The following is a 22,947-nucleotide window of genomic DNA, read 5'->3' as shown; positions in this document are numbered from 1 at the left end:
GATGAGGAGGGCTTTGCCCAAGAGAGCTTTCATCAGTAAAGTACCAAAGTAATTACTGCACCTGACAAATTTCTACTCCTTGTTTTAACCCAGTTTTAATAAAAGAAAGATTCAACAGTGGTTTATATTACCTGGCATTGCCTTTAATTTCATCAAGCTCCAATATGAAGACTTGCCACGTTTACACTAAACTGCTTTTTCTCCTGAAGTTCATTTGTGAAGGCAGCTGCTGGGGCTTTAATCAGCTTTTCTTCAATCTTTCATTTCTAACACACTGTGAGTGATAATGGCTCTCCCAGGCGCCCCCCTGCAAACTAGGCAAATTCTCCTTCACGTCACTCCCAGGTAGTCAGTGGTAGAGAAAGCATCTACTAATTAAGAACTGAAAGGCCATTTCAAATGATCTGGCTATGAAGACTTAGCATTTCACATTCACGGTGGGCCACATCCAAACGTAAGGTCCTCCGACCTGCTGGACCAGATTATATTTCTCCGAGCTTAGGAACAGCAGGCAAACTCTTGGCATTTCAGAAGTTCCGTTGAAATCGAGGGTAATAACATGCTGCTCATGTTTGAGAGCACAAAGCCCTTAGAATAACCTTGTCAGTATTAAGCAGATCACAGGAGTTCAAATCTCAATCATGGAGGCCCTACTGTGTCAAGGAGCACTTTGGAAAACCTTCACAATGTTTTACGCCGCCAGGATAATTCTTTTAGCATTGATACTACTTAAAAAGTTCCTTTCATGGGCTTCCCTGGTGGCGCAGTGGTTGGGAGTTCGCCTGCCGATGCAGAGGACGTGGGTTTGTGCCCCGGTCCGGGAGGATCCCACATGCCGCGGAGCGGCTGGGCCTGTGAGCCATGGCCGCTGAGCCTGCGCGTCCGGAGACTGTGCTCCGCGGCGGAGAAGCCGCGGCAGTGAGAGGCCCGCGTACCGCAAAAAAAAAAAAAAAAAAAAAAAAAAAAAAGTTCGTTTCCTATGACTTTCTCTAAAAACCTGTAGGCAGCAAGCTGTCGCATGATTTGAAGAGTGTTTAAAATTCAGTCTAGAAAAGTTCCGTTTCAAGATGGCAACATAAGAAAATCCTGAACTCACCTCCTCCCACAGACACACTGGGTCCACAGCTACATACGGAAAATTTTTCTCTTAAGAAAACCTAGGGCTTCCCTGGTGGCGCAGTTGAGAGTCCGCGTGCCGATGCGGGGGACGCGGGTTTGTGCCCCGGTCGGGGAGGATCCCACATGCCGCGGAGCGGCTGGGCCCGTGAGCCATGGCCGCTGAGCCTGCGCGTCCGGAGCCTGTGCTCCGCAACGGGAGAGGCCACAACAGTGAGAGGCCCGTGTACCGCAAAAAAAAAAAAAAAAGAAAGAAAGAAAACCTAAAGTCCAAGTCCGGCTGAATGACCACTACACATCTGGCAAACAAGAAGGAAACCACATGGAAACGGGCATACAATCTCGATATAAACGCCACCCCCAGCTCACCCCAGTGAGCCACAACCAGGAGAAAACTCAAAACCCGGAGCTTCTCCCCAAGAAGGAAAGAGTTTGAACCCCACATTGGACACCTCACCTTTTAGGACCTGCACCTGAGACACGAGCCCCCAAAAGCCCTAACTTGGAAAACCAACAGGGCTCACATCTTCAGACGCAGAGCTGTAGCTATCTGAGAGCCAGCTCTTAAAGCGGCCCTGTGCTCAGATGTACCCGCCCCCGGGCCCAGCTCAGAGGCAGCCAATCAAGCCCTGATTTAACGTGAAGGAGGCTCACCTGCTTATATTAGTGTTGACCTGAGGGGCAGGCATCTTAATTTAACACACACCTCTAGAAGCCTGCTGGAACAGTCTCCAGGGATGGAGACTGGTGGGGCCATCTTCGCACTCTCCCTTTGCTGTGCTCCAGAGCACCAGTATCTTCTCCCATCAGGAGCTCTTTCCATGTGCCTGGTGCCCAGATCTCTGTGGCTGCCACCTGGGGCGGGGGATACCTCTTGACCACCTGGCTCTGGAGGCAAGTGGAGCTTGCATTCCTGGTCCCCTGGGGCTGTAAAAATCAGTGTCACCCAGAAAGGAGCTCATACCCCAATTTTTGCAGCTGATGCCAGAGTACACATCTCCATCACCTGGCTCTGGCAGGCAGTGGCGCTTACACTTGTGGGTCTCACACAACCAAAGGAGAAAGAATTCTTCAGCAGCTACCACCCCCGGGGCACAGCAAGAGGCAACAGACCCAGAAGCCTATCTTTCTGTGAAGAAGACCTATTAGCTTATCATCATGGCTGTGGCCTGAGGGGCAAGCTTCTAATTAAACACACATCTAGGGGTTGACTGTAATCCTTTTCAGAGGCCTTGGAGGGCAGGCACTGTCTTCATGCTCTCCCTCTGCTGCCCTCCAGAGAGCCGGTGTCTCCTGGAAGGAAGCTTTACACTTGGCTACTGCCTTGGTTTTTGTATCTGGCGCCCCAGTTTTTGCAGTTGCTGCCTAGGGGATGCCCCTTGATTGCCTGGCTCTGGTGGACAGGGGGACTTGCCTTTGTGGATCCTACGGGATTGTAGCAAATCAGAGAGATGGTTCTTGGCAGGCTGCCAGCCCAGGGACTGAGCCGGAGGCAGACTGATGCACATACCCCAGTCATCTGTGAAGGAGGCTGCTTGGCTTATCCTGGAGCTCCAGCCTGAGGGGCAGGCTTCAGGTTCAGCACACATGTAGTGGATTACGGAGCTGCTCTCCGTAATTACGGAATGAGGAATGCAGGCTGTGGATGCCATCTTGGCACTCTCCCTCTGCCTCGTTCCAGTTCACCAGTATCTCCCAGAAAGAGCTTATATACTTGTTTGGAGCCCTGATTTGTGTGACTGCCAGGTCACCTGGCCAGCAGAGCTTACACTTATGGTCCTACAAAACATGTATCTGTGTACGTTTTCATACTTTAAAAAGCCACTGCCTGAGGGTCTGGCTTCTAAACAGCCTGAATCTAGGGGCTGAGATCCTCCCATTAGGGATGCTGACAGGTCTTGGCACATTCTCAATTACTGGGAGTTATTAAAAATGTAATGGGCTGCTTGCATAAGCACAAAGGTTTGAGAGACAAAAAAGCATTGGGGCAGGGTTGAACAACAAGCTTCATCTCCTACACAAGGCCACTCCTTCAAGGCTGAGAGAGGCGATTGTTTCATCTACTGTACAGAAACCAAAACAGAGGGTCAAGAAAATGAAGAAACAGAGGCGTATGTTCCAAATGAAAGAACAAGATAAAACCTCAGGAAAAAAAAAAGCCTTAATGAAATGGAGGTAATAGGAGAAGAACAACAGGATAAGCATCTCCAAATAAGGGGTGAAAGTGACAGTGGCCAGCTGATAAGAACCATCCTTCCTGACAATTTCCTCTTTATCCCCATCTGGAATGTGGGTAGTCAATGTCCTGGGAGAGAACTGGACCTGGGACAGGATTATAAGGGAGGATCCTGGGACAATGAAAAACCCCGATCAAACTTCTACTTCTTTGAGACCAGCTTGAGGTATCATCTGGTCTGCTTTCCTGGGGGCTCTCTGGATTCCACAAAGGAGAGCCAGGTGTGTCATAAGGCGGAGTGGAGGGGAGTTTTATAACGATAAAGGAGTCACTCCAACAAGAGGATATAACATATGTAAATATATATGCACCCAACACAGAAGCACTTAAATATATAAAGCAAACATTAACAGACCTAAAGAGAGAAACAGACAGCAATACCATAGTAGGGAATTTTAAAACCCCACTTACATCAATGGATAGATCATTCACACAGAAAATCGATAAGGGAACATCAGCCTTAAATGACACATTAGACCAAATGAACTTAACAGGTATATATAGAAAATTCCATACAAAAGCAACACAAATACACACTCTTCTCAAGTACACATGAAACATTTTCCAGGATAGAGAATATGTTAGGCCAAAAAACAAGTCTTTTTTAATTTATTTATTTTATTTTATTTTATTTATTTATTTATTTTTGGCTGTGTTGGGTCTTCGTTTCTGTGCGAGGGCTTTCTCTAGTTGCGGTGAGCAGGGCCCACTCTTCATCGCGGTGCACAGGCCTCTCACTGTCGCGGCCCCTCTTGTTGCGGAGCACAGGCTCCAGACACGCAGGCTCAGTAGTTGTGGCTCACAGGCCTAGATGCTCCGCGGCATGTGGGATCTTCCCAGAGCAGGGCTCGAACCCGTGTCCCCTGCATTGGCAGGCAGATTCTCAACCACTGTGCCACCAGGGAAGCCCCCCATAAAACAAGTCTTAATAAATGTAAGAGGACTGGAATCATATCAAGTACCTTTTTTCCAGGTACAATGGTATGAAACCAAAATTAATTACATGAAGGAAGCTGGAAAATTCAAAACTATGTGGCGATTAAACAACATGCTACTAAAACACCAATGGGTCGGGGCTCCGGCTCCGCCTCCCGCTTCAGCTCCAGCTCCTGCTCAGCCCAAAGAGCCTCCACCGGCCTCTGCTTTAGGAAAATCAGCCCCTCCTTAAGCTTCAGCCTGCAAGGGACCAGAAGACCATAAAGGTTTAGGAATAAAAATGAAACCCAACACCCACAGGAATAAAAGTCTCAATGTCCATCCAGTCATAAAACCCAGTGGAGGTGCTGGGGAAACTGCCCAAAGGAGACAGCATTACAGACAGAAAAGAGAAGGACAACTAAAAAATCCGCCTACTGGGAAACGCTTGTAAAAATCGGCTCTTTTTAGAGTTGCGAAAACTAGCCTAGTGCTAGTGAGAGAGGAGGCCACCAGCTGAGATGTCGGGCAAGTGCTACCAGACTCCATCAGTCCACAGGTCTCTCCCCCAACACCCGCAGCAGGCAAGGTGCTTCTCCTCCCTCCTGCTTGGCCTGACTGAACCCCGTTTCTCTCAACGGTCATTTTGGGGGGTTGATTACAAAGCACACGTCATGGATTCTAGATTTTTAAACGTTAAAAACTTTCCCCTAAGAGAGAACAACAGACCTTAAAGATGATCTCTTTTCACTCTTTTGATTTAATCATATATACCTTTTGACATTTCTCAAGAAAGAGCCTACAGACCAGATATTGTGTCAGGCCTATCTTTCCACGTAGCGTCGAATTGGATTCAATCAGCAGCCGAGTTTGTCATCCTAACGACATCCTGTGGAGTTAGAAGCTCACAATTACAAAGTGCTTCCACATCAGTGATATCGTTTGCTTCTCACAGTAAACCTTAAGGAAGGGAAGGGAGGTAATGTTACCCCCACTGTACAGATCAGTAAATTGAGACCTACTGCCACTTTGTCTGGCTTATTGGACGAGACAGCAGCTTCCTTGGAAGGCACAGAGGGACTGACTCTGAGGGGGGCGCATAGGAAAGTTTCCGGTCGTGGCAGCAACGTGTCTCTGCAAAACAGGATCCTGAAAAGGGGGTTTTCGGGTAAGGATGTGGTAATGAAATACTAGAGCGGGAAGACAAACACTACTTAGGTCACGCTGTTGCCTACGGAGAGCTCTGGTTGAATGGCTTCCTTCCCTAACTCTCTGCTTTCTCAGTCCTATCCATTCTTCAAAGCCAAACCCAAATCCCACAGATCCAGGAGCCGTTCTTGAGTATCTAGCACAGAGAAACCATAATAACGACACCTTAAGATTTCCATGTGCCTTAGCTCCTTACATCATGATAAGCTTTCGAGGTAGGCTTCGTAGTCCGTTTTACAAATGAGGAAAGTGAAGCTCAGAGGGGTTCAGTAACTTTTCAAGCTGACACAGCTAATAAGCAGCAAAGTCTGGATTTCAAACTCCATCACCTCACAGCGGCCTCACCTTCCTGTACATGTATCACACCTTGTATATTGCCTGCCCACGTGTCCCTTAGTTCATCAGCCTTTTGTTGTAAGTTCTTTGAGGGCAGAGAGCAAGCCTTATACTTCTTTGTAACCACCCCCTCCCGTACTTAGCAGAGCCCCATGTACACAGTAGGTTCTCAAGAAGCATCATATGTTAAATATCTATTTGGTAGGAACAGTAGTTACGGGATTTTTTTGGTACTCTGAATGTCAGGGTCTCTGCTGTATATAATTAAAACAAGAGTGAACATGGGAAAAAAAGAACAAAACAACCAATGGGTCAAAGAGGAAATCAAGAGAGAAATTTAAAAATATCTTGAGACAAACAAAAATGGAAGTAGGCCAAAATTTGGGGGATGCAGTAAAAGCAGTTGTAAGAGAGAAGTTCATAACAATAAATACCTACCTCAAGAAACTTTACACTTCAAGGAAGTAGAAAAAGAAGAACAAATGAAGCTCAAAGTTAGTAGAAGTAAGGAAATCACAAAGATTACAGCAGAAACAGAGACCAAAAAGACAATACAGAAGTTCAGTGAAACTTAGAGCTGGTTCTTTGAAACGATAAACAAAATTGACAAGTCTTTAGCTAGAGTTACCAAGAAAAAAAGGGAGGACTCAAACAAATAAAACAGAAGTAGAAGAGGAAATATCACAAATGGTACAACATAAATACAAAGGATCATAAGAGACTACTATGAAAAATTATACACCAAGAAATTGGACAACCTAGAAGAAATAAAAATTCCCAGAAATATACAACTATGGAGAGAGAATCATGATTAAGTAGAAAATAGGAACAGACCAATTACTAGTAAGAAGACTGAATCAGTAATCTAAAAGGAGGTCAACATCATGAGTCATCAGGGAAACGCAAATCAAAACCACAATGTGATATCACTTCACACCTGTTAGGATGGCTATTATCAACAAGCCAAGAAATAACAAGTATTGGTGAGGATGTGGAGAAAAGGGAACCCTTGTGCACTGTTGGTAAGAATATAGACTGGTGCAGCCACTGTGGAAAACATTATGGAGGTTCTGCAAGAAATGAAAACTATAACTACCATATGACCCAGTAATTCTACTTCTGGGTATTTATCCAAAGAAAACAAAAACACTAACTCAAAAATACATATGCACCCCCATATTCACTACAGCATTATTTTACAATAGCCAAGATATGGAAACAACAGAAGTGTCTATCAATGGATGAATGAATGAAGAATTTTATATACATTATATATACACACACACACATACACACACGATGGAATATTACTCAGCCATAAAAAGAATGAAATCTTGGGCTTCCCTGGTGGTGAAGTGGTTGAGAGTCTGCCTGCCGATGCAGGGGACATGGGTTCGTGCCCCGGTCCGGGAAGATCCCACATGCCGCAGAGCGGCTGGGCCCGTGGGCCACGGCTGCTGGGCCTGTGCATCCGGAGCCTGTGGTCTGCAACGGGAGAGGCCACAACGGTGAGAGGCCCCCGTACCACAAAAAAAAAAAAAAAAAATCTTGCCATTTGCAACAACATGGGTGGGCAGCATGATGCTAAGTGAAATAAGTCAGAAAGAAAATGACAAATACCATTTGACCTCTCTTATATGTGGACCCTAAAACAAACAAACAAAACACAAAACAAGCTCAGATACAGGAAACAGATTAGTGATTGCCAGAGGCAGGGGGTGGGGTGGTAGGAGAAATGAGTGAAGGGAGTACACATTTACTTTTAAATGTTTTTACATTTAAGCAAAGAATCTGTGTTACAGGTCTATGACATAACTTCATTAAAGGAAAGGGGGAAAATTTATCTGAAAATGAGTAGACATTATAAGACTGAGGACTAAAGGAACTATATGAATAAGCACTCTTCTCTTGTTAATAAAGTGGTTTCCCTCACTTCTCAATTCTGATACCCCTATACACGTGTACTGGGTTTGAGCAAGTAATCAAAGAGATGATGAATAATGGTTAAAAAAAAAAAGAAGAGACACATTTTTTAAAAATAAAATACTGTTAATTCTGTGGAGGTTTATTAATAAAAAATAATGTTTAAAGGGGGCAATGTTGCTCATTCTGGTTCTGAATGAGTCCTTCCTCCCTATAAAAAGCAACAAACTTTGTGACTATATAGTGATTGCTCCCTGCCCCCAGGTGCCAGGGTTGGGGGCTGCAGGATTCAGGGCACTGCAGGCCTTTTCTTCTTTGTCACACAGCCTCTCTTGCATCTTCTCTTCCCTCAGTTTCCATTACCTCTCTCTTTCCTGGTTATCTTCACTTTTCTCTAACTGCTCTTTCTCAGGTCCTCTGCCGGCCCCTGGTCTGTTTCCCCAGAGCTTTGTCCTTCACTCTCCCATTGTGCAGATTCCCCAAGGGACATCTTCTAAACCCAAGATGCCCATGTCGTCCACCCTGTATGTTGAAGACCCCTACTTACATCTTCAGGCTGCCCTCTCTGCTGAGCTCCAGAACTGGACCCCAAATATATTTAATCACAGGTGTTTACAAAGTTTCTACTATGTATGACATAACTGGGAAGAGGATATCTCTACCTGTTTAGATAATTCAAATTTGACATATTAGAAACTGAACAGATCATCTTCTCTGTTTCTGAATGGCATCAACAATCACCCAAGCCAGAGAGGGAAAGAGAGAGAGAGAGAGAGAGAGAGAAGGAAGGAGAAGGAGGGAGATGGAGGGAGGGAGGAAAGAAGGAAGGAGGAAGGAGAGGAGGGAGGGAGTGAAGAAGGAAGGGGAAAGGGGGAGGGAGGGAGGGAGGGAAAGAAAGGAAGCAAGCTCAGTGCTCAGCCTAGTTCGTGGTCAAGAAGTTACAAAGTTTATACTGTGGAAGTATAAGTCAGTAATTGAAATGCAGTTGAGATATGGCATCCGTGATGTCTATGGAATAAAAACACTCAAAAGTACCTAATTCCAAAAATGCTAGGACATTTCTAACATAGAAGTGTATTTTATATGTTCTCATAGGACTGCTTTAAGGATTGTGGCTAACTTAAGTCTTCTATACCAGGAAGCTGACCAGATTCCCCAAGGAAATGCCTTGGACCTCCACACCCAAAGCACTGGGTTCAGAGCACTGCACACTAAAGAAATGACTCCCACCAAATGCTCATTCCTGACCAGGCAAAAAATAACTCTCCCTATTCCTGAGGTCTGATAGCAGGTGTTTCAGTGAAATGACAAAGAATGAGCCAGGAAAGAGACACATCATATTCAAAAAAGCCTGTGCCAGCAAGGAGAGCGGGGGCAGGAGATGGCAGTAAACTGGGGACTTACAGGAACAAAGAACACAGAGACAGAGCAGGTGTGGTAGGGAGATGCTTTCCTGAGATCCGTGACCTTCCTTTGACCACACACATCAGAGAACTGTTCAGATGAGGTCAAGAAACTCAACAGTTGGTATTCAACGTACCAACTTGGCCAAATGCATCTGTCAGTGTGACCTGAATTGCCTTGGGTTTCACCTATTTGTGGGCATAAATAGAGTTCGAGAAATGGTATCAAGCAAAAATTTCCTGGTTTATAGTTCTGTCTTGTTGTAGCATTTTGGTCCCTAAGTACACACACACTGAGCATCCTCAGAGGTGTTTGCATGGGTTTCAAAAACATGTTCCATTTGTTCTTCCACTTTGGCAGCCACTGGAATGTCAGGTGTCAGCTAAGGTATCCGAGGATGGCTCTGTCACACTGACACTGCTGTGTGCCCTCCATGAAAGAGCCATATTTTCTAGTCTGCCAGGAAACCTGGAAGAGTGGTTCACACCCTGAAGATGGCAGGACAGCCCTGTGTGCCTTTCACTCTCCTTAGGGCCGTGCTCCATGTAGAAACACAGAGATGCTCCTCTTTCCTTGGGACACAAACCTAGTGCAAGGGGCTGAACAGAGGAATAATACCTTCTTGCCTCCTTCATTTCTCCATCTCTGCATCCAAGTATTTGAATCAAAATTATTCCAAAATTCAAACTATTTTATGAAATGCTTATATGTCATGTTGGGCCTGATACTTATAAAGTGGATAAAAGGTCTCTTCTAAGACCTTCAGGGTTGAGAGAGAGCACCAGAATGGTAAGTCCGCTATAGACGCAGCGACTACGTTTTCAAGGTTTAGTGGACAGTTCCTATTTCAAGTAGTCTGCTCCATAAATACACTTGTCTTCAGACAATGTGAAAATAAAATGACTGGAATACTGTGGAGCAAGGAGTACAGTAAGGCGCAGCAGGGTTTCATGAATTAACTATGCAGTAAGGACCTAGAGGTTTTTTTAACCATTTTTCTTTTCCTTTCCATGTATGAAAATAAATTGCTAAAGAAGATGAACTTCTGGGACTTCCCTGGTGGCACAGTGTTTAAGAATCCACCTGCCAATGCAGGGTACATGGGCTCGAGCCCTGGTCCAGGAAGATCCCACATGCCACGGAGCAACTAAGCCCGTGTGTCATAACTGCTGAGCTTGTACTCTAGAGCCCGCGAGCCACAACTACTGAGCCTGCGTGCTGCAACTAATGAAGCCCGCACGCCTAGAGCCTGTGCTCTGCAACAAGAGAAGCCACCACAATGAGAAGCCCGTGTACCACAATGAAGAGTAGCCCCCACTCGCCGCAACTAAAGAAAAGCCCGCACGCAGCAATGGAGACCCAACGCAGCCAAAGATAAACAAACATTTTTTTAAAAATCAAAAATAAATGTGAAAATGTTTTCTTTTGCTCTAATAGTAAAATAATGCATTTTCTCAATCTGCTGTTGTTCTTTTTAAAAAGTTGGTTTTGCTACTCCTTTTTTTTTTTTTTACAAATAGAAGTTTCAAATTTTATGTAGTCTGAACAGTTGGTCTTTTGTTTTATGATTTCTTAAAAGGATTTTAAGCTTAGGAAGTCATCCTTGGTTTTAAATTCACAGATCTAATACCTTGTTGGAGCAGGCATTTGGAAAAGGATGTTTTAAAAATATTTAACTTTTTAATATATCTGGGATTTTTTTTGTTATACACTAGGAAAGATGGGTCTAAATTAATTTTATTTCCCTTAAATTCCTACCCAGTTATTCCTGCACAAGTTAATGAATAGTTCTTCCTTTCTGGTGATGTCACTTTTGTTTCCTAGCCAATTCTTGTATGGAAAAAAAATCAATTCTGGACTGTCTAGTGTGTGTTCTATATCTTTATATTTTTCCTTCTTTCTGTAGTGTCTTATTTTAATTATCATAGCCTTATTTTTTTTCACCATAGAGTGTTTATTTTCCATATAAAAGGGCAGAAGCTAACATGTGAGCAAAAGGGTAAAAAGCGTGGAGCTCGTGTGGGAGACCATGACTGGTGACTTGAGGCTGAGGGTGGTGAAGGCTGGTCCAGGGGGAGAATTGGAGGTTGGGATGAAGAGATGGGGTCAGATCCAGGCCCTGTCCTTCAGGCAGACCATGAGACATGTTGATGCCAAAATTTATGGGATATAGCAAAAGCAGTTTTAAAAGAGACTTCTCACAAAAAATGCGTACTGGTCTTGGAGAGTTTCCCAGAGAGGCATGGGGTGAGGGATGGTGACGACTGCTGTTCACCCTGGGGACAGAGTCAACTGGCGGCAGCCACCGTTGGCGCTCTCCCCACCATGTGGACACTGGTGCTGGTGGGCACCACTCCCTCCAGCTCAGCTTTATGCTGTACTTAAATATCTAGTGTGGCTGCCGTTCATATTCTTCATTCAAAAATTTCTTTGATAAACTTATCAATTTTTTCTTCCTGAGAACATCAGAATCTAGTCAGATTCTCCAAATTTTCTTAGAATATTTATTGGACTTTGTAAATCATTATGAGGGTTGTCATGAGCTTGTGTATTATTTATGTATGAATTTACACCCATTTTCAATCAACTTTTGATGTTAGTGATGACAGAACACAGATTAGAGTCAATGAATTAGTCTAAAATAGTAACAAAGACATTTTATCTCAGTTGCCTCCTTCACTTGAGCAATTCATAGCCAAATTAAATTTAATCCCCTTTCATTTTTGCACCTAAATGTCTGGTGGAGATGTAATGCAACAATCAAGGATCCAGTGACTGGCCTCAGGGTGCAGAATAAAAGACACAATGATCAACATTGTCAGTGAATGGATTTGGAAACACTTGAAGGGTAATTCACGTTTCAACTTTTAACTTTCATTTGAATTCGTCAGTATTTCAAATGGAAACCCATGATCCCCTTCTGCAAGAATTTTCACCTTGGGTGTTTACAATTCTTTTCTCTTATTTCCTTTGCCCTCTTCATGCTTGTGGTATCTGTACAGCAAGTTCTCCTGGCCCTAATTCTTAGTACTCTTGAAACTCTCCTGACAGCAGAAAGCAGTGATCAGATAGGTTGAATGATTCAATGGAAATTTAATCGGATCTCATTTTAGCTACGTGTAAGAAGCAACCTGCTATGAACTAGAATTGTAATGCTGGAAGTTATCTGATTCCTACAGGCCTCTCTTCCTTCTCTGCCCTGGTGAATGACTGCTATAGGAAGTTAAAGCATGTAAAACATGATAAACATTGATTTCTTGCCTTGGCCATTGAACTGGACATCTTGCCTTCTTGCAGGTAAAACTGAAGAGGAGTATGATAGATTCTAACTTTTATTTATAAGGGTGAAGCTTTTAAATGTACTCACTTAAGTTGCTTCTTGAGGCAGTAATGTCCTATTTCCTTTAAATTAGACTTCCAGCTTTGAACCCAGTTTATAAAGCAAAACAAGATGAAACAAAAACCTAGACAAAGCAACCTCTGTCAGTAGAACACTTTAACAAAGACTGATGACCTGAAGAATAGGGTTGACAAGATGCGATTGGTCAGTTCACTGCTCTGAAGGAGAGGCATCCTTTATTTGTGGCTGCCTAGGGAAGGCCAGTTACAACGCAGAAAAGCTAAGAAATGGTAGGAGAAAGTGGAGAAACAAACAGGAAAAGAGTGAAAAACTGCACATAAGAAAAATGGAAGGTATAGAAGAAACAGCAACTTTCACAGTTGATTGTGCCACAGTTCAAGAAGAGTATAGCGACCACTGTTACATTGTTGGCCCCCCGTGATCTCCCAGTATTTGCCTCTGTGTAGTCCTCTTTCTTAGAACCTGAGTTGGGAGTATGACTTATTTTAATTAACTGGAAGTGGCAGAGTCATGCTCTATCAGTTCTTGTTCCAAGCCTTAAGAAGTTCTGCTTTTGTTCTCTTCAGAGCCATGATCTGCTTTATAAGAATGCTGTTAGCCTGCTACAGCTATGTGGAGAGGCTGTCAGAAAAGCCACATAAGAGGGAGAGGCCCTGAGAGACAAGCCTGGCCATCCCAGTGTCTCAGTCAAGCCCAGGCCCCTGCTGACCTGCCAGCTGGATGAGTCCACGTGAGTAGCCATCAGTAAGATCAACAGAAGGGTCACCCAGCCAAGCCCCACCCAGATTGCAGAATTATGAGCAAATAAAATGTTCATTGTTTTAAGCCACTAATTTTTGGGGTGGTTTGTTATACAGCAAAATATAGCTCCTGGCATGTTAAAATGAAGTCAGTGATCAAGACGCAGTGACTCTACTCTCTGAGACAGTATTGTGTGGACTGAAGATGCACGTCTGGGACCAAAGCAAGCTTGGTTCAAATCCTTACTTTTTCACTTTTTAGCGCTTATGGCCTTGGGCAAGTTATTTAATCTTTCTGGGGCTCAGTCTTGTTATCTGTGAGTGAGAGAACTATTTCTTCTCTCACAAGATAGTTAAGAAATGAAATGAGTGAAAGTTTGGGGCACAAATTAAGTACCCACCAAATCTTATATTATTTGTTATATTCCATTTCCTTCCTGTCGTTCCCTCACCCCCTGAGGGGATAAAAGTGATCCAAACTACATTAACTTTTTAGGGTAGCCCTGTGACCTGCTAAAGGCAGTTCTGTCATAGGTCAGTTTTGCACTGCATATGTACATTTGGCAAACAATTGTTGTGTTTATATGAAAAAGAGGTAAACTCCTAAAATACAGGTGATGGACTTTTAAAATGATAGCAGGTTTGTGGGGCACTGCTGGAGACAATGCACATGTGTCCATGTCCCAGACGGCCTACACCTGCTCCTCTGCAGTATCACAGCTGTTTATTAGACTAAGCTGGGGTCACCAAAGAATACTGAAGTTACATTCAGCTTATTTTATTGCAGAAGGCATGAAGGCACATGCTGTATTTCCATTTGGTTTTCACAAAAATGCATTACTATCTCAATGGTTTGTGAAGTTCACTTAGGCAAAAATTGCAGATTTCGAGGTAGTACTGCATAAACTTTGGTGTTTGTTGAGTCCTTGTCTTCATACTGGAAAGAAGAAAGTCCTATATTGAGTGACTAAATTATGTGCAGACACCAAGAGAAAACACACACATGCACACACGCGAAAGAAAGGATTAAGGAAAAAAGAAATAAACCTGCTCTGGCCTCAGTTTCCAATTTGTTAAATGAGAAAGCCAGACTAGAAGGTTCTCCAAGGTCACTTCCAGCTCTGAGTTTTAGCAGACATCTCAAATTCTGTGCATTTATTAGCGCTTTGTGAGATTAAAAACACAGGTTGTTCTCCAGCAAAACTTTAATTGCAGAGCTTTAATTAGAAAAAATCAAAATACTCTTTCAGATTATGCTTTTTTAATTTTAGTTTTAATTGTGTTTTTATTGTTTCCATATTATTTTAAAAGAGAGATGAAAGCTGCAGTTTGACAAATTGCTACATCCGTCTGCTTGCCGTACAACTGCCCTAGCAAGTTAACTTAAAACAACTTTCTAAAATGTACTTTTAATGAGAAACTTAGACCCTTGAAATTTGAATAAAACATTTTTTTTCCTTCAGACTTCTTATAGGGCTGTAGAGTTTCCATACCTCAGTGCCAAGAGCATGGCAGAGGAATTTCGCTCAGCTTAGTAATTACCTTGTGTTACTCTAGCTCAAAGTTGTTTTTCTCTTAATGGCTTAAGAGAGCCATTCAAATGCTTTGATTCTAGTAATACAAGTTTTAATGGGCAAGGCAGGTGAATGCCCATGTAATGTTTAGCCTATTAAACTGGCCATATCCAAAGCTTATGCAGAGTAAATTCTTACTAGGGACTCTGAATAAGGGCAGATCAACGTGGACAAAAGCTTGAGAAAATAAGAGAGCTAAAGTAAGTCTGCGAATGTCCTTCCTCTCTCCAACTAAGATCCCGATTATAGTGGACATTTATTTTTGCCTTCTTTCATGGTGAGGGGAAAGAGCTCCCCAAAGTCTCCCTGTGTGCTTCCAGAATGTTGATTCACCCACAGGCTTCACAGTGGACCATGTATATGAGACCACGGTTTCTCAGACTATCTGTGGTGAAGGACCAGTTTGCTTCATCTCCCACACCCCCATCCACTGTGGACTGGTACTTGTATATAATATAGTAAAAATGAATCACTGGAAAAATGACACACAAACTATGACATACAAAAGATAAGCCTGTTTTTATTATTAAATTTAATGACTCTCTCAAATTGCAGTACAAGTTTCTAACCATCCTCAGTTTCTATACTTACCTTTTTTTTAACATCTTTATTGGAGTATAATTGCTTTACAATGGTGTGTTAGTTTCTGCTGTATAACAAAGTGAATCAGCTATACATATACATATATCCCCATATCTCCTCCCTCTGGCATCTCCCTCCCACCCTCCCTATCCCAACCCTCTAGGTGGCCGCAAAGCACCGAGCCGATCTCCCTGTGCTATGCGGCTGTTTCCCACTAGCTATCTGTTTTACATTTGGTGGTGTATATATGTCCATGCCACTCTCTCACTTCATTCCAGCTTACCCTTCCCCCTCCCCGTGTCCTCAAGTCCATTCTCTGTGTCTTTATTCCTGTCCTGCCCCTAGGTTCTTCAGAACCATTTTTGTTTGTTTAGATTCCATATCTATGTGTTAGCATATGGTATTTGTTTTTCTCTTTCTGGCTTACTTCAGTCCGTATAACAGACTCTAGGTCCACCCACCTCACTACAAAGAACTCAATTTCGTTTATTTTTATGGCTGAGTAATATTCCATTGTCTAAACTTATCTTGTTGTAGATGGTAACAAACATGTGGAAACAGGCATTGGTCCACGGACCACACTTTGAGTAGCACTGACCTAGACTAGGCCAGTAGTATTCTCTGGTTCCCAGTAATTATTTCATGGGTGTTCTTATGACCTGAGCTGGTCCCAGTCACTTGAATGTTGGAACTTTGGTTGAGAAACTGGGACAACAATTCTGTTTTTCCTGGCTGGATGCCACCTTGGGACTATAAGAGAAGTGGCTTGAGAATGAGTCAACACCAAGAAAGCAGAACCAAGAGGTAGCAAGTCAGAAACTGAATCTGCTCCTGTGTTATAGAGAAATAGAAGCCAATAAATTAAAAATTTTGCTCAAGCTAGAATTCATTAGGTTTTCTATCATCTGCAAGAGAAAGAGTCCTATGTGATATAATTTGCATGTTTCCCCCTAACTCTCAGTCACCTTGCCAGTCATCTTTCCAAAACAGAGATCTGGGAAGGCCATTCTTCTGGTTATGAAAACCTTAGCTTCCCACTCCCTTGGTCCAGAGTTCAGGCTTCTTAAACTGTCATTCAAAGTCATTCACAGTTGAGTCCCCTTCTTTCTCAGCCTCATTTTTTTGGCTACTCTCATCCTCAGACACATGCCCAATGCTTTAGTGTGACCACACATGCACTTTTATATATGTTATAGGTTTGCTCATGTTCACTTTGGCTGGATTGCACTTTCTCTTCGCACACCCTCCTCTGATTTTCTAAGAATAGGAACTTGAGAACATAAGGTGTTCATTACTTTTAAATGTTAAGCATTATGCATCACCATCATTCCTGCTGACTCAAGGGCTAATTTTGAGAGTGTTGGCAGGAGGGCAAATTGATGCACCCAGACATTTGACAAAAACTGCATTTAGACTCCAAAGCTTTCATTTCATAGGGAGTCTGATATGGTTATATTACCAAAATCTCAGAAAACAACAAACTTAGACAAAGTGTGACTTTAAGTTATTGCAAAAACGAATAAGCAAGAAATGAAAACATATGTGTGCACCAAAATGTGTACACAGATGTTCATAGCAGCTTTATTCATAATAGCTGAAAGTGGAAACAAACCAAATGTTCATCAGCTGATCAGTGTATAAACAAAATGTGGTATATCCATAAAATGAAATATTACTTGCCATGAAAAGAAGTGCTGATACATGTAACAACATGGACTAACCTTGAAAACATTATGCTAAGTGAAAGAAGCCAGATATAAAAGGCCACATATTGTATAATTCCATTTATATGAATGTCTGGAATTGACAAATCTATAGAGAAAGTCGATTCGTCGTAACCTAGGGCTGGGGAGAGTGATGAGATTGAAGGGTGAAGGCTAGGGGGAACAGAGTTTCTTTTCTAGAGTGATGAAAATGTTCCCAAATTGATTGTAGTGATGGATGCACAACATTGTGAATATACTAAAAGTCATTGAACTGTACACTTTTAATGGGTGAATTATATGGTATGTAAATTATGCCTCAACAACGTGCTTTGTTAAGAAAAAGAGTTTATAGGAGCTTTATTCATAGGTGCCAAAACTGGGAAGCAACAAGATGTCTAAGGTGAATGGATAAATCAACTGTGGTACATCCAGACAACTGAATAGTATTTATTCAGCACTGAAAAAATGAGCTATTAAGCCATGAAAATACATGCAGGAACCTTAAATGCATATCATTAAGTGAAAGAAGCCAATCTGAAAAGGCGACCTACACACTGTATCATTTCAACTATATGACATTCTGGAAAAGGCAAAACACTGGAGACAGTAAAAAGATTGGTGGTTGCCAGGGGTTAGGGTGGAGCGTGCAGTGAAGAGGCAGAGCACAGAGGATTTCCAGGGCAGCGAAACTACTCTGTGTGATACTACAATGGTGGAGACATGTCACTATACACTTGTCTGACTCACGTAAACTATGGGCTCTGGGTGATAATGATGTGTCCATGTAGGTATGATTGTAACAAATGTCCCACTCTGGTGCTGCATTTTTTTTTAATTTCCTTCCTCCCTCCCTCCCTCCTTCCCTCCCTCCCTCCCTTCTTTCCTTTCCTTTCCTTTCCTTTCCTTTCCTTCCTTTCTGCTGTGTTGGGTCTTCTTTGCTGCCCGCAGGCTTTCTCTAGTTGCAGTGAGCGGGGGCTACCCTTGGTTGCGGTGCATGGGCTTCTCATTGCAGTGGCTTCTCTTGTTGCAGAGCACGGGCTCTAGGTGTGTGGGCTCCAGTAGTTATGGCTTGCGGGCTCAGTAGTTGTGGCTCACAGGCTCTAGAGCACTGCCTCAGTAGTTGTGGTGCACAGGCTTAGCTGCTCCGTGGCATGTAGGGTCTTCCTGGACCAGGGATCGAACCCATGTCCCCTGCATTGGCAGGCGTAACCACTGCACCACCAGGGAAGCCCTGGTGCTGGATGTTGATAGTGGGAGAGGTTATATGTGTGTGTGGAGGGGTGTTGGGGGGGTCAGATGGCATATGGGAGCTCTGTGTTTTCTGCTCAGTTTTGTTGTGAACCTTAAACTGCTCTAAAAATTAAAGTCTAAAGAAAGAAGCAAAGGAGGGTGAGGAGGAAGGTGGTGAGGAACAGGAAGATGGCCAGGGCAGGGACGGAGAGGAGGAGGAGGTGACCTCACAAGGCCCGTCTCAGTTGGCACCACGTCTGAAATTTTCCCTGCCTCTCTCTCGTTCCCCTCCTGGCGGAAGAATTAATTGCTCTTTCATCTGTGTTTTCATTGTGTTCTTATTCCTACTTCTTTTATAGTTCATATCACTTTATTATACTTGTTTGCAGGCCTTACTTACTGAACTATGACCTGCCTGAGGGCAGAGGCAATGCCTTATTTTCTTGATATTTCTATTAGAAATACTACATGGTAGAGTTCAATGGAAGTGTGGTGTGTGTATGAACGAAGAACATCTTAAAGCGGCAGTGTTAAGTTCAGTTTTAAATAGAATCTGTTGTTCTTCAGGCTTTTTGGTAACCTAAAAAAAGCTCCCTCTACGTGGCTCATCCCTGGGACCGTGGCCAGTGTGTGAGCGAGAGCACTGAGGATATGTGACAATCCTAGACGAACGACTTATCCCTACTGAGTCTCCTCCAATAGGCAGTGTACTATTCTAGTAGAGCTTTTCGGAAATACTCTTTCTTGGGGATAATCTAACCATGTGCAGCCTGAAATCTGGGACCAGACTTCTGTGTAGTGACGAAGGTCAACTGGGAAGATGTCATTGGGCGGAGAGGAGAAGATCTCACTCTACTGAAAGCCACCACTGCCACCTCAGGATGGCTGCCTGAAATGCTCTGGTGAGAGCTTTATTACAAGGCTTTGGGGTTAGATATATGTAAAATGTGTGACATGTGTTCCTGGGAGGGATGACATTTTAAGCTTTTATTATTCATTTATACCTTACTGAGAATCATATGTAATAGAGTTCTTGAAAGTAGGTTTTAAGAGGGCAATAGAGAAAACTTATCAAGATACTGGTGCTGAGAATGAAAAGGAAAAGGTACCTAAGAGGTGATAGGATGCCAAAAATAGCTTTTCTTTACTTCCCAAATTTGGCCTCATTTAATGGATAAAGTGAATATTCTCAATCACATAACCACTTTAATTTTAGTACCAGGGCATACTTTTAAAGAAGTCACTTATTTATATTGTTTAAAATAGTAACATTGAGAATGTGAGGAATTTAGTAGGCAGGGCTCTACTACTTACTTGCTGAACGATCTAAGGAAGTTTCTTCCCGTCTCTGAGCTTCATTTTTATTTACTGATAAAATGGGCACAATAATACCTGTACTGTTTACATCACAGGATGTTTGTGAAAATCCACTGAGATTGCTGAAAGCAAAATGTTCTATAAATTAGACAAATAAATTTATAATTTATCATTGATGTTAGTCTAGGAAGGATAAGTGCTGTGAACTTCTCCTACTAAATACCAATGGAGTTTATTTGTGGTTGGTACAAAAAAAAAAGAAAGAAAAAAAAAGTGCTGTACATTTAGTCCTTTGTTTCTTTCAATTTTGAAGGAGCTCTACCAGGTTCTGAAAAGGAATCTTATTAACATTTGGGGAAAAGCCTTTTTATTGAAACTTCTTGTAAGTTTTACACGCAAGGCACACACATGTATGTAAGGATATCTAGCCAACATGTGCCCTTTTAAAAGAGAAAAGCTCTTCTATAACCATCTTCTCCAAGGATCGTTAATTTGTATCAGAAAATTGGAGAGGCATGCAGGGATACCTTCCTAAGGAGCATAAAATGTCTGAGCAGTTATCACCCATAGCATCTGTCCCTTCTCTGATCTATTCCAGAGATCACTTGCCAATTCACAAATGCCATGGGGGACCTCTCCTGTGCGGTTATGTAACTCTTGACCTGTGTAGGGCTTGCCCCTAAAACTGCACCATGAGGTCCTTAAGGACAGAGCCTGCGACTTACAGGTACTGGTGTCTCCTAGTTTCCAGCAGGAAATATTTATTAAATGAAAACTTGGCTGAGGCTGCATATCAAGGTCAGGAGGAAGTGGTGCCTCTTGGCAGATTTTATCCTCAGGGTAGGTTACCTGTTCCTGCATAATTGAAAGAAGACTCTGTGGGTTTGAAGGCTGTCTAACCCTTTCACAGGAGATCAAGTAACTGTGCTAGGCCATGGGTGTCAAATAAAGGGCATCACAGTTTAAGAAAGACATGAGAAATTAGGAGACAGTTTAGAGAACAGCTATCATGAAGATAAAGAGTTTAGAAAGGAAGATGTAGGAAGAGGGGAGGGAAATACTGGGATTATTTAAACCTGACAAGAGGAGCCTGAAAAAAAGCATGGCAGGTAGTTGATTTTCAAACATTTATGGGGATGATTATATAGAGCAGAGCTTCTCAACCTTTGTGGCAAGGCACACTTAAGAAAAGATGATATTTACAGGGCCCACAAGGATAATCAGGTAAGGCTGCTCAAGACTCGATTCTTCTCTAAGGCTCTGACATTCCTGGGTCCCACCGTGCCACCAGAGGACTTAGCACAGCCTTTGGGTAGTGTTATGGACAGAATATTTGTGTCCTACCAAACTCATATGTTGAAACCCTAAGGCCAACAATATGATATCATAGTATTAGGAGATGGGGCCTTTGGGAGGTGATTAGGTCACAACAGTGGAGCCTTCATGAATGGAATTAATGCTCTTATAGAAGAGACCTCACAGAGCTCTCTCACCCACTTTTTCTGCAGGGTTGCTGGGAGAAGACAGCTGTTGACGAACCAGGAAGTAGGTCTCACCAGACACAGAATCTGCTGTTGCCTTCATTTCGGACTTCCCAGCCTCCAGGACTATGAGAAATACGTGTTTGTTGTTTAAGCACCCAGTCTATGGTGTTTTGTTACGGCAGCCCAAACTGACTAGGACAGGGATTTGTGCACATGTTAGAAAATTGATGTCCCCTAGTCAGGGACTGTCTGTGTTTTAGGTAGAGTAGGAAGAAGTAGGGTCAAAACAAAAGATGGAAGATTGGAATAAAATGAGAAAACACTTTATTCTTAGATTTGAAAATACCAGATGGGTTTGTCAAAGGGTGCGTGTGTGTGTGTGTGTGTAGCATGTCCTAAAAGTCTTTATGCAGTTTAAGCTTCACTAACTTCAGAAAAATAAGTGCTACAGACTTATCCTCAAGATCTCGTGAAAGTTTAATTATTTACATTTATTTTATAGTAACTTTAGTTTTGTGAATGTTGAACAATGAATTCTTCATTTTAATTATTTGAGTCAGCCCCTCTGACTGAAGATGGTAACGGCTGACTGCAACAAAAAGCAAAATTCCCTATTCAACATTCACAAAACTGGATAAAAGAACTTTTAAGTTCTTTAGAACTGGGTTTGCATAGTGAAAAGATTCTATAGGAAAGATGGATTTAAGGACATATATGATCCTGAGTATAAATGTGTGGGTACAAGCAAAAATTCCAGACAGTATTTCAGACACTTAAGGCAGTGGAATTGGTGAGACCCAAGTCAAGTTTCTATCAAACAGTAGAGGGGACCCAGGTAGTATCTGGGTTACCAATGGGACAAGCAGAAAATTTCATTACTGTAAATATATGAAACCATGAAAGGATGGAGTTGGAAAATAGGACGGCAGGGTAGGGCAGAGGGACCTGGAAGGCCCAGCAGGGGCGGAAGGGGTTGCTGGACTGGTGGGTGGGGGAGGGGCCGTGGACACACCCTCTCCATGTTGTCCCCTCCCCCACACTCAGAAACCCTTTGTGACTCTCCAGTGCTCTGTGATGCAGGCCTGGGACTGCTCAATAAATTCAGTAACTTCAAGCAGCCTTGTGATTCAGAAAACGGAATTCAGAAAATGGAACGCTCTCTCATTTTTGAACAGCTTACTGACCCATGTCCGAGCTGTGACTCAACATCCTTGGATACTGACCAAAACCTCGTCGTCCTGTGCGGGTTGGGGTTGCTTCTTCTGTTCCTGTGGTACCTGGTGCGCTTGCCATTTTCATCTATCTTTAGTAAAACCAAAGACATCCGAAAGGTAAGCAGCCCTGGGTGAGCCCCCAACGGAGATTCTTTATTGTTGTTTCCATTTCTATTCCCACATTTTGTGTGTGTGTGTGTGCATTGTTTTTATTAGTTTCTGCTTTATAACAAAGTGAATCAGTCATACATATACATCTGTTCCCACATCCCTTCCCTCAAGCATCTCCCTCCCTCCCACCCTCTCCATCCCACCCCTCCAGGCGGTCACAAAGCACCGACCTGGTCTCCCTGTGCTCTGTGGCTGCTTCCAGTGGAAGCCCATGTCCCATCTGAGTGTTTGGAGGACTCCAGGATAAAATCCCAAACAGTAATTCTGTGGCCCTGGGTTGGGTTATTTAGAGAGTTTGGGATCTCTGCAGGAGAACAGAGTTCCCCATTGCTTGATCATGCCTCACATTCTCATGTCAGGCATCACTCGACAAAGCCTTCCTTTGTGCTGGGCTGATCAGAGCAGCAATGCTGAGCCTCTGACCATAGG

General features: G+C 43.0%; 1 long non-coding RNA gene across 4 annotated transcripts in view; it reads right to left on the bottom strand.

Annotated features, from left to right (window-relative positions):
* The window catches only part of LOC308611182, a 138,364-nt gene that overhangs the window by 14,219 nt on the left and 101,198 nt on the right, over nucleotides 1-22,947 (bottom strand). Inside the window, exon 3 of one of the 4 annotated variants that reach the window (XR_014014784.1) lies at nucleotides 4,294-4,528. The exons of 1 other annotated variant lie outside the window; for it this stretch is intronic. This is a non-coding gene — a long non-coding RNA (uncharacterized lncRNA). Of the gene's footprint in view, nucleotides 1-4,293; nucleotides 4,529-6,813; nucleotides 7,298-22,026; nucleotides 22,437-22,947 lie in introns of those variants that run through there. 2 more of the 4 variants (XR_014014785.1, XR_014014786.1) reach the window with 2 other exon arrangements.

The sequence above is a fragment of the Mesoplodon bidens genome, assembly GCF_964165515.1.
Source record: "Mesoplodon bidens genome assembly, contig: HAP1_SCAFFOLD_429, whole genome shotgun sequence".
In the NCBI taxonomy this organism is placed as follows: Eukaryota; Metazoa; Chordata; class Mammalia; order Artiodactyla; family Ziphiidae; genus Mesoplodon; species Mesoplodon bidens.
The sequence above is the reverse complement of the archived record's forward strand: the minus strand, read 5'-3'. Positions and strand labels throughout refer to the sequence as shown.